Source organism: Staurois parvus, unplaced genomic scaffold, assembly GCF_062004578.1.
Source record: "Staurois parvus isolate SC_StPar_1 unplaced genomic scaffold, SC_StPar_1.0 ptg000147l, whole genome shotgun sequence".
NCBI lineage: Eukaryota > Metazoa > Chordata > Amphibia > Anura > Ranidae > Staurois > Staurois parvus.
The window spans coordinates 15,206,225-15,219,001 of NW_028317943.1; positions in this window are offsets into that span (position 1 = coordinate 15,206,225).

Below are 12,777 nucleotides of genomic sequence, written 5' to 3' on the forward strand. Positions count from 1 at the left end.
CACCAGATAGGGGAAGGAGGCACTTTAGTGGGAAACTGGATTAGCCTGCTACCCAGGATTGTTTCACCATTTATGTGGCAGACACTGGATCCCCTGCTCAGAGATTCAGCCAGAAGAGCTGGATAAGGAGAATATCTAGAGTCTGCGGTGGTACTACAGGAGACGCTGGCTAGCTCTCCAAAAGAGACTTGTAAATAGTTCCAGGATGTTGTCTCCGTTTTCACAGTTTCATTGGGCATCCTGTACACCCCTTACCCTATCCAAGTTACAATCCCCTAAATAAAATCACAAAAACAAAGCTCAAGGACTGGTTACTGACTCCTGGATGCAAGTCTATGTGAAAATGCATGTTGCTTGGCCGTGTATGACTATAGGGGGACTCAAAATTTCAGCAACTCCTAGAGGGGTATATTTGCTTTGAATATTGAAAATGAAGTATTTAGTGTTACTCAGGTGCAGCATAGATCCACTTTAAACCTTCATGTTTAGTGCCGACATGTATAATTTCATCCTTATCCCCAATGTACTTGCCTCAATGATCTAATTCTAGGTCTGAACATGTCATATGGTGGGAGGGGTAAGGTCTGTTTATCCTTACACAAATACAGACTTTGGAAAGTTGGAATTTATATAGCATCCTTGTGCCTTTGTATCTTGTCATCAGGAAGGTGAACATGAATTGTCAAGTTAAGCTGTGAAACTGAAGTGTGTCTGATGCAAATGGCACATTATTTTCATTTGGCACAATTAAGCTTCCTTTAATGTGATCCTAATGACTTTTGTGTGTGGAGAAGTGAGATAAATGAAGATAATAGTGATTATCTTTAATATTATGGCCATGGTAAAATGAGGCCTGCAGTATCTAACGCCCCTTTAGACTAATTGTTAGGCATTGCCATGATAAAATACAAACATTATAGACTCCTACTGGATTATTAAACCCCTTATAGTAAATTCACCAAGAGGAAAATAATAGGATTTTTGTACTTTTTTAAATATAATTTTCCTGAAGTCCATTGAGGGACATGTGTGTTATACAGATGCCTTCAGGAGGTTGGGGCAAGCAAAAAAAAAAAAATGACACCAGCCCCTTTGTAATCCCACCTTCAATCATCATATCTCAATTTTATGAGCAAGCAGTATAGAAGACCAATAACACAAGGAGACATACATAAATGTAAAAACTCTCACAGAGGTAAATTTAAAAAAAGAGAGTGAAAGGAAAATAAAATTGTAGTAACCTTGAAAACTCAGAAAAGAGAAGATGGTGTGAATTACTATAAAAAAAAGTGATAGTTAAGGGAAAAGATATGATGAAATGCAACTTGCGGACATGGTTATCAGGATAAAAGGCATGGGAAGAGACCTTCTGAGTCACATGTAAAGGTGACGGAAGGTAACTTGCCCTTTAAAGATCAGTATCCTCCACAGGGGAGTATTGTTAGATGTCCAAGAATAAAAACCAGCAGGAATATTAGTTCGATAGGAAGAGCAAGGAAAGTAAGGGTAGCCTTGGCAGATCAATGCAGTTAAAAGAAAAAAGAAGAGAACGTATCTTCCAATTACCAGGTGTCACTAAAGCCTCTGACCTCACATGATCTCACTGAGGGAAATAGTCCAGCAGGGTAACAGAGTGCCCTGGCTGCAATCCTCCAGGGTTGAGTAGTTACTAGTTATTAGCAATGAAGTCTGCTGTAAAAGGAAGAGAGGGGGAACACTAACCTGGACAACCAACACTTAACAAGGTGGGGTACGTCAAATGCTAGTATTTGGAGGCCAAAATATTGACTTAAAGAAAATTAATCATATGGTCAAGAAGGAGCCCAACAGTAACCGGCAACATGGATAGACAATCCACTCAAATACTGGTTAAGTTTTGTTGGAATACAGTGTTCGTGCATTTTGTGTGACAACTACTATCAGTAGAGATATATTCTTCAACTAGTAGATGGCAGTGTTTATAAGTCTGTAGCTGGATCTATGGTAAACACTTTTCACTGAATAAAGTTTCCTGCTTTCATTGTTGCAGTGAAGCAGAAAAGCACATGTGGACTGTGCACTTTGTTCTGTAGGGCTATGCACAGGATTTCTAACAAATCTTCAAAAGGTTTTTGGAGGTGATGATTTAGCAACTTTCAGATCAGATAGCACAAGTTAGATTTTTATAAAGTTAGAAACGGTCTGTGTATACTGTGAATTGACTAATAAAAAGACTGAACAAGAGAAGTGTCTGTTGGTTAGAACCAGACTCAAGAAGTAGGAAAGCAGATACAATGAAGAGGAGAATCCTACCAGGATAGGGGAGAGGAATACTCTCCACACTTTCCAGAATTCTAATTAGTGTGAGGATTTTGGTCTGAAAGGTCAGCTTGATGCTTGCCCAAAATCCAGATTTCCATAATCAAAATCAAAGGGAAATATGGAAGGATGGCATAAGAAGTAGAACCATGCTAAATTACATTTTCCAACAGTTCCATAAATCCTAGAAAGGTTTGGGGCAAGGGTTCACAATTAATGCAAACTACGCTGTATAAGAGTTCAAACTATAGGTATGTAAATCAAGTATGTAGCCTTTTTTTGCGGGGGGGGGGGAGTTATGAGACCCTCTCCAAACAGGATATTGCGTTAATCCTGTAGGTAAATAAGAGAACCAGAACCTTCTCTAAGCGGAAGAGGGAGTTTGATCAAGTTGGCAGTGCCTCCACCCAGGACAGGATCTCTGTGGGCAGAGGGGATTTCCTTCCTGGGAAATTAACCAGTATTCTAACCAAAGTAATTTGGAGCAGACAAACTACTACAGCCTGCATATATCATTAGCCATACGTATATAGATTCACATTAGTATTGAAATAACATGAGCTTTATATAATAAAACATTAATAACAGTACATAAGTCCAATGTACACACAGGTATTAAATCCAAAGAACAAAGGTATACCGCTCAGGCAAACAATCCAGATCAATCCATGACAGGTGCAGGCTCTGGCTCGCCACCACACACGATGCAACAGGAAGGGTCAGTCACACACCGGAAGATTGATGAATATAGTGTATATTTATTGATCCATAGGACACACAGAACACCAGGACATCAATACAGGACTTGTTAATGCGTTTCACACGATCTCGTGCTTAATCAAGCATTAAGCTGTCCCAACCTCCAAGAAGTATGATTAAAGGCAAAAAATGTTTAAATTTTAGATTAGAACACCTGTCTAATGCCCCCATTAGGAAGATTCCCCTTCTGTATTTGTCCTGTTTACCATTATCACTGATCATGAATGAATATTATTCCCCCAAATTTTGGGTTGTAACCAGAATATGAATAGAGGGGAAAGGTTCTAATGAGAACACTAGTTCTGGTTCCCCCACTTTGAAGGGATTTCTTCACACTTACTCTCTAGGTTATAGGACAGGAAATGAAGGGAAATCCCCCCCCCCCCAGTGGAAAGCAGTTGGCAAACTTTCCCCCCCCCAAAAAAAAACCTCTTACTCTATCCAAAATTAACAAAAAAAGTTATGCCTTTAGTTGTACTTTAAAGTGGTTGTAAAGGCTGAAGGTTTTTTTTACCTTCTAGCATTCAGTCTCTGCCTCCTCATTGGCTGAGAAAGCAAGTGGGAGCCATTGGCTCCCACTGCTGTCAATCTCAGCCAGTCAGCCAATGAGGTGAGAGAGGGGGTGGGTGCCCTCATAGCAAGCTGCTTGCTGTGGGTGCACCTTACAGCCAGTAGAGCCTGCAGGGGATCCGAGAAGAGGAGGATCCGGGCTGCTCTGTGCAAAATCACTGCACACAGTAGGTACATATAGATATGTTTGTTATTTTACAAAGAAAAAAAAAATGAACCTTCAGAATCGATTTAATATACCAGTATAATATATATGTCTAAGAATATGGTAAATTCCTGTGACCCTCAATGGATGATAAAAAAATGGGTGTTGCCTTCATGGGTGATCTTCTTCAAATGCTAGTTCCTGGCTGTAATGTTGACCCACAAGGTTGAATACTTTCTATACCACTGACCCAGAGCAAGTATGCAGATAAGAAAAGTCATATAAGAGGTTTAGTAAATTTCAGGTTTACTCATCTTCAATAAAGTATGCACCATCTTGTAGGCAGCCGCAGTCTGCTTTCTCCACTGTAGGTGAGGCTTAACTGGGATGGTACTGCAGCCGTAGAGGAAGTCAGGAGAAACTTGGTCTCTCTATGGTTTCCTGGTCCCCTGAGGAAGTGTTCGGGTAGGCTACGCTGTATTCAGGTGACTCCTGGTGGCCAACTTGGGTCAGTAGAGTCCCCATGTTTGGTGCTGATTTTGTGAAGTGGATAGAGGAGAGAAAGAACACCCGTCTGCCAGGGAAAGTGACAGCTGCAGGGAGAGGTTTCTGATAAGGAGGGACAGGCTAGGGACACGCTATTCTACTTTGGAAGCCTCCCCATTGGGACCGGACCAGCCAGACCTCATTACGCTCTATGGGACAGATGCTGTCGGTGGATCTGAATCTGCTGCTTTCTCAAGTCACACAGATCTGGGAGTAGAGCCTTTCCTTTAATACAGGTTCTTTCTGCTGCAACCGGACTCTGTCATGACTCCACCACACCATGTTTCACCTGCCCACCACCTGCTGTGGGTCACATTATCTTAAGCACCCCTTAACTTAAGTACTTTTAGTAGCAGTAACATCAGTAGTGTAGAAGTGTTCTACTACTAAAACTAAGATGTTTACTTTCTCAGCAACTTTGCAAAGGTCTAGCAACAATGTGCCTATTTATTGAACAGTAAAATGGTAGGTGAGGAAAAGAGCATGTTGTGAGAAAAAAAAATAAATGCTGCTGTTGAGCCTAGGCCCTTGGTACCCAACCTGTGGCCTGGGGGCCCCATGAGGGCCATTGGCACTTTTTGTGCAGCCCTCCGGGCCCCTGCAGGCACAAATCTGTGTGTCCCTATTGCTCTGTTATAGCAGTGATTTCCAGAAGTCTCATGTAATACTGTATGTCTCCAATCTATGACTGTCTCATGAAGCATGTCCCCAGTCTCCCAACAACTCCTGTAGCATGTACACAGCCTCTGACAGACTATTGCAGCATGTCTGCAGTCTTTGACCATCTCCTGTGTTATGACCACAGTCTCTGATCATCTCTTGCATCATGTGTGCAGTCTCTGACCATCTCTTGCATCATGTCTGCAGTCTCTGACAATCTCCTGTTCCATGTCCATGGTCTCTGACCATCTCTTGTATTATGTTCAGAATCCCTGACCATGTCTTGCATCATGTCCATAGTCTTTATATCCTGTTGTGTTTCTGTGGTCTGAAATTTATGCTGATGTCGGCGGGGCTCCAAGTGAAGCTCCCCCATAACAGGTAAGTTGACCACCACTGACTTAGGCACTTCTGTCACCAACACAACAAGAATATTCCAAATTTGTAGAACACACCCCTGAATCTTTAGCCATAAGTGGATGTCCCAGCCAAAACTACTAACACACTCTGGATTCGTCATGTCAATGTGGTTACCTGGAGACAAGCTTTAATTGACACCAACTCATATACCGCTAGTTTTGGGGAAAATGCTACCATGAAAATTATAACTAACGCTCACTTGTATACTGGTGAAGTATATTTTGTTTTACCGGCCACTCCTCTGCTGAAGCTATTCTGTTTCGAGAACGATGAAGACGCATACACATACCTTACAGATGACGATGATACTGTATTTCAAAGCAGACCCAACATTTTCCATGTCAGGTATATCAACTATGACAATTACTGTACATCTAAACACTGGCTGGATTCTAAGCAATAAAGTTACCTGAAGAGGAGCTGTTATTGACTCTGACTCCTCTACCACTGGCTCTAGGGGAAAATGTTACCAAAAATATATAGCTAAGGCTTCATTCACATGGGTGTACTAGGGTGTACACCTATGCGAGGGCCATGTTTGCCCTCACAGGGATGCATATCCTAGACACAACCGTTGCTCCCAATCTGACATGGGGAGTGCTGCATGTCTTGAACACACACTGTCTTTATTCAGGGCCATGCACCAACACATGCTTGGATGTCAAATTGGGAGCTGTGGTTGTGTCTGTGCAGTTGCTGCATCCCAATTAAAATGAATGGGACTAGCTGCATGGGGATTCACAGAAGTCCTGTGCATCCCCATGTGGGCAAACATTGCCCTTGCTCAGGCGTTCTCTATAGTACACCCATGTGAATGTGGCTTAAAGCGGTAGTAAACCGCAGGAGAAAAAAAAAAGTCCCCTGCAAGGTAATGTCATAATGTGCTAGTATGCATTGCATTGCAATATACATTATGTAGGACTTACCTTAAAAGAAAGCCCTCCTGTCACCGCTGCAGAGGCTTCCATCTTCCCCTGTTCTTCCTTCTGGGTTTGCGAGCTCCGGCCGTCTGCCAGGCTGGGCCACGATGATGTCACTCCCACGCATGCGCGTGGGAGTCCCAGGCCATGGCACAGTACTCTGAAGGAATGGCACGGTATGCCGTTACTTCAGAGCGCATGCGCCGACACTAAAGAAGAGAGAATATATTCTAAAGAGTGCATTCTTAGGAGATATTCATTTTACCGACAGGTAAGCTTTATTATATAGGTAAAAGTTAAAAATAAGAGTTTACTACCACTTTAAGTTGTACGGTATATTGCAAAAAATATACTGTGAATGAACCATTTCCTGCTCTCACCACGCTTCAGGCTCGGTGGCTTACTACATTAGCCACAAATTATTCATCTCAACTCTTCATATAAACGCCTTTCCATAGACCTAAAAAAAGGCCTTTTCTGTTTTTTGGGACCTAAACATGATAGATAAGAGGAAACCTGATGTAAATAGATAGTAAAGTCCATTAACATCCAGCAGACCATGGATCCAACATAGAGAGAAAACCAAATAGTCACAGATGTTACAAAAGTGACATCCATCCAGTTTAGCTCCATACGTCTTCAATGCATCAAGTGACCGTTAGGGCCCTTACTAATGGGCATCATCAGTTCAGTCATGTCCATTTCTAAAGCCCCATACACATGGGCCAAATATTAGCCCAAATCAGCGGGTACAGTAGATACCGGCCAACATCTGGCCCATGTGTACAGATCCTTGTTTGACAGAAGGCGATCTCACAGCCGGCTTCTGTCGAAGGCGCATGCTGGAAAACCAGCAGCTGATCAGCATCTGATCAGCGCTCTTAGCCAATGCCTGCAAGCGCTGACCGGTGTGGGGGGGTGTCCCCCTGTCAGAACACAATAGCTCTGCGGCGAGATCGCTGTAATAATGTTGCATTATTAGTACAGAGACCTCGTTGCACGATTCCGGTTTTTTTTGGTCAATCTGCTGGGCTGAACAAAAAGGTCCTTTCACACGGGCGTTCCGTTTTTTTTCATCAGTTCAGTCACATTTTTTCCAAGAAAAAACAGATCAGTTTACATCAATTTTTCATCAGTTCACATCAGTTTTTCATCAGTTTACATCTGTTTTTAATCCATTTACATCCGTTTTTCATCAGTTTCCATCCATTTTTCATCTGTTTTTCATCAGTTTATATCCGTTTTTCATCCGTTTCCATCCATTTTTCATCTGTTTTTCAAAAGTTTACATCTGTTTTTTACATCCTTTACCAATACAAAAATGGACCATATGTCCATTTACATCCGTTTTTTGTGCGTTCCATTTTTTTTAATGGAAGAAAAATAGGGTTTTCTTCCATACAAAAAAAACGGATATTAACGGATGCAGACATTAACGGATGTAAGCAGATGATCATCCGTTTACATCCGCTAGTCCATAGAAATACATCGGTGTCCGTTTTTCATCTGTAAACAGACAGATGAAAAACAGACATACAGAATGCCCCTGTGAAAGGGGTTTTACTGTGTGTACCAGACTTTAGAAAAGGCTGATGAGTATTGAATCGGATTACAGACGTCTGCACATCCGTCTTTAGTTCAGTTCAATTTACATGAGTTTCCACCTGTTTATGTCTACAAAAACAGAAAAGGATGCAGACCATTTCCACTTTGCTCCATGGACATAATCTGACTCGGATTTAAGCGAATGTAAATGGGCATATGTCTGTTTCACCTTTCATTTTATACATATCACACACCCTTTCTCATGTGACTGGAAAGTCCAGAGGTCTGCTTTATATACCAGTGTAAAGATTTATTTATATAATATAATAGTAGACCGCCTTCTGAGAATTGCCTATGGCAGATCCTGTAAATTAGAAGTGTATAAACAGCATATTTAATGTCAGAATGTGCGGTTTATGGAGTCTGAATAATTCTATCACCTGTCAGACTGTTGAATTAGATCCCATTCATCTCTGCTTCACACTCCATTCAGAGTTGCAGTAATCTCCAGAATACCAATCAATATACCATTTGCTTTCAGGCAATCATTTACTTTTAAAGTTTCTGTACCAGTAATACAGACCTGGGCAATTTACAGCTCTTTGGCTGTCCCTGTCCGGCCCTTGATGCCTCCATTGTCAGCATGCCTCTCTGAGCCTGTCAGCTATCTCACTGAAGTCAATGGGCACGTTTGACAAGCAGTGCTGCTTGTCGGTGCTTGCTGATGCCAATCCTTTTGTGGCTCCCCTTGCAATACTGCCAGCTTCTCCTCCTCACTCTCCCTCTGGCTGCAGTGAAGGATAATCCATTCAAGTATCTGTGCCCCCACTCTCCTACTGTCTCAGTCCCCTGTATAATCCCCTTCCACCCACTGTCCAGGTCCCCCCTGTGTACCCTTACCCTTGCAGCTCTGTTGGCTTTCCCCCTCTCCTCTCATGCCAGCAGCTGCTGAGGGCAACAGGGGGGGGTCATTTAAGGATGAAGAATGGGGGGCCAGTAAATATGTCCTATGTACTGGCCCCTTCCTTTCCTGAATGAACATAGTGAGCTATCAGTACCAATCACTCCTGTGTATATTCATCACTGAAGCATAGTAAACTGTGTTTACTATGATTCAGTTTGTGACTGAAAAGAAAGCTGCAGAGTGCTTCCTATTCAATCATCTGTGAAATCCATGTCCCCAAAAGTGAGACATTTGAGGTCTGTTTAGACCCCTAATATTTCATCAAATACTCCCAACAGGGCTGTTAATAAAAAAATATAAAATAAAAAATACAATTTTGGAAAAAAAATTCCTCCAAAAATCTAAAAAATAATTAAAGAAAAACTAAAGGCTTCATCACATGTGCTTTGCTCTGTAAAGAACAGTCAGTATTTGGATCACTCTTCAGAGAGCATTTGGCAGGTGGTGAGGTATATCACCTCCTCACTGCCTGCTTTAACCTGACAGTAGAGCACCACAACCATGAGCTTTGTACGCAGTTGCGGGGCACTTGCAGTACAGTGCTATTGACATGTTCAATGGGCATACAATTTCTGCTATGGCTGCGAAACATAGCATTGCGGCCATGACATGTCTACATTGCTATCCACTGCCTCTGTTGCTAAAGAGGATAGGGGTTGGTGGGCGATAAAAGCACAGCTCAGCCATGGGGTTTTACAACTCCCCCCCCCAACATCATGTATGAATGAACCCTAAGGATTCATTCACACAGTTACTCAGTTAGTTGGCTGTGGGAATGAATGGATTGTCCATGCGGCTGGAGCTGCCTGTTACACAGCAGCTGTATGAACACAGCCACAGGTCCCAATCTGACAAGTGTTTCGGCATAAGTGAGTGGCCCCGAATGCACACTGTCTTTGTTCTGGGCCATAGACCTGCACCCCAACACTTGTCAAATTATGACTGGTGGCTGTTGTTCGTACAGCTGCTGCCTCCCCATAGCATAACATAGGCTTACTGTACACAGCTCCAGGCAGCTCCTGCCCCATAAACAAACCATTGATTCACACTGTACAGGCCAGAGCACCCATGTGAATGAACCTTAAGACCTCATTCACACATGCAGTTTTATTTATTAACTCAATACAGTTTTATAAATATATGTGGGGTGGGAGATGGAGACAGAAAATCTCTCCAAATCCTTGTAAAAAAAAGGTTTTACTGATACCACACCCCTAATTGGAAATGCAGTAAATATAACCCTAACAAGAAAAAGCCAAAGGGGTTTTAAATGTACCAAACCATAAAGAACAATATCTATATATAAAAAATGGAAAACAAAAATAGAAAAGAATTTACCACCTTTTATTACGTTAAAAAGCCACCGTATTAGTGGAACATGACAATCGGACACATAGAGGGTCATAAAAAAATCCAAATGTATCAAATGAACAGAACTGCAACTGGTAACCTAATTACAGTACATGTAGTTACTGATACGTTAGTGTCAGGGATCCGGGTATGACCAGAAATGTGTGGACTGACACAGGGAAGTAACAGGCTTCAGGAATGATATAATAATATAATTTATTATTAGCTACCCAAATATACAACGCTCAGTAAACAAACCAACCTTCCACTAATCTTAGTATGTGCAGGAACACAGGCGCAGTCAGGGCTGGAGAGGTGGAAGGGTCAGGCCGGCCATATGGTTCTGTTAACGACCGTCTGGTGATACCCCTAGCAGTCCTCAGGACAGGATTCCCCAGGGCGCGGAGTCTAAGTCCCAGTCTGCTTATTCACCAGGGCCCCTGATGGTGGGGATGGACTTGGAGAAGACAGGAACCAGGTCGCGGCCCCTGAGTACACCTGCTCGTGGTAGAGTGATCCGCCAGAGGTATATGCAGGTAGGAAGCCTGATGTGAAGAGGCAGAAGGTGTGAGCAGGGATGGCTGGATCCGTGCAGGATGGATGGATCGTCTGGGTAGCGTAAGGCGTAATCAGGCAGGCCAGGTCAGCAACGTGCGGGCAGCGAGGTACCGAAGGAGCAGGCAGAGAATATTCAGGGTCACAAGCCGGGTTCAGGAACTCACGGGCAGCGCGGTACAGAGGATCAGGCAGAGAATGGTCAGGGTTACAAGCCGGGTTCAGTAACTCACGGGCAGCACGGTACAGAGGATCAGGCAGAAGGATGGTCAGGCAAGCCAGGGGTTAAACAGGAGACGGTCAGCAGGGTCAGGAACAATGCAGAGTCGGCAACAAATCAGATAGGCAGAGGAACAGGAACACAGGATACAAGGTACAGGGGCTCATGGGAAACATACACCAAGGCACTGATCACAGGCCTGGTCATTCCTTAAATACACCTCCTGCAATCAGCCCTAGGTGTTGGCTGACTGCAGGAGTGAGCTTCTGGCTGCTGAGAGCACCCGCTGGTCAGCCCTGGTACTGCAGCCCACACGGCAGGTGAGTCCCACCACCAGTGCTGAGTCCATTCCTGACAGTTAGACGTTAGAGTAACATCATAAGTGTCAGTTTATATATTGGTTAGTTGCTGAAGCCTTGAGATATGAAATGATGCTTTGCTGATATATTCCAACACGTTTTACGGGGCAAAGCCCACTTCTTCAGGGAGACAAAGACAATAAAGCAAGAATAGGCCCCAAAACACATTATGGATATATGACTATACATAAAATTAAGAAAGACAGTAAAAATAAAAGGCTTAACAGCATTTACCAGTTGACGATATTGATGGCTTTACATTTTGCTGTTGTACAATAATTCCAAATAAATCCAACGTATTCAGATAATCTCAACGATCAAAATGTTTTATACAATAAATATATACATACAAAGTTGTTAATACATAATAATTCAACAAAAAATAATAATATGGAAACACTAATAATATACAAAAAATGACAAAAGCAAAACAGACCAAAAACTAAACAAAAACTAAACAAAGATGAATAAGGAATTGTATAGAGATCTATACGATGGCCAAGAGACTCAAGATAAAAACGGTTTGAAGCTCAGGGAGTCATTCAGGCCTGGAGGCTGTGCTGCCGCTAAACTATCTATCCATCCTGCTTCTTTTTGGAGGATACCCATGTGTCCGATTGTCATGTTCCACTAATACGGTGGCTTTTTAAAACTTTATAAAAGGCGGTAAATTCTTTTCTATTTTTGTTTCCCATTTTTTATATATAGATATTGTTCTATATGGTTTGGTACCTTTAAAACCTCATTAGATTTTTCTTGTTAGGGTTATATTTAGTGCAATACAGTTTTATCTCTTAGGTTTAGCAGGAATTTTGTTGTGTTTGTGTCCACTAGTAATAAATTTAATGTATTTTTAGCAAAAATATAATTTGATTTCTAACAGCAGTCCTGGCCTCATGTGAAAATTAATTGCCCACTCCTTCACTAATTGAACCTATGAATTTACTCAGGTATTTTTTTCCTTTAAGGCCTGTTCATACCTGTGACTGTGCTAGAACGCAGCCATTGGTGTGCTGTAGGATGACAGTGGTGCCAATTGCTTTGCGTCACAGTTTCCTTTTTTTTTTAAACATATGTTATTGAAATGTCACAAAGTGACATTTCCTTACGTTCTATTGGCTGCAGCATGGTGCTAAGCGGTGGATTGCAATACACTGTGCTGCACTGAAAATAAATACTGCATGCTGTACTTTTTTCCAGTGCATACCACTGCAATGCAAAGGTCTGAACTAGCCAGCTGGGAGACAAGACATTTTGCCTTGGCTTGCCGTGGGACTGCGCTGGAATAGCTACCCAATGTAGTCCTACTGCGCCTGGTGTAAATTGGCCCTTAAAGTGATACTAAAGTCTACATTTTTTTTATTAATACATTCTCTATATTAAGGTAAAAAAACATCCCTTTACTTGCCCTGTCATCCATAGATATTCAAAGTACAGGTGTCTCCTTAGCACCCAGCTGGCTACAG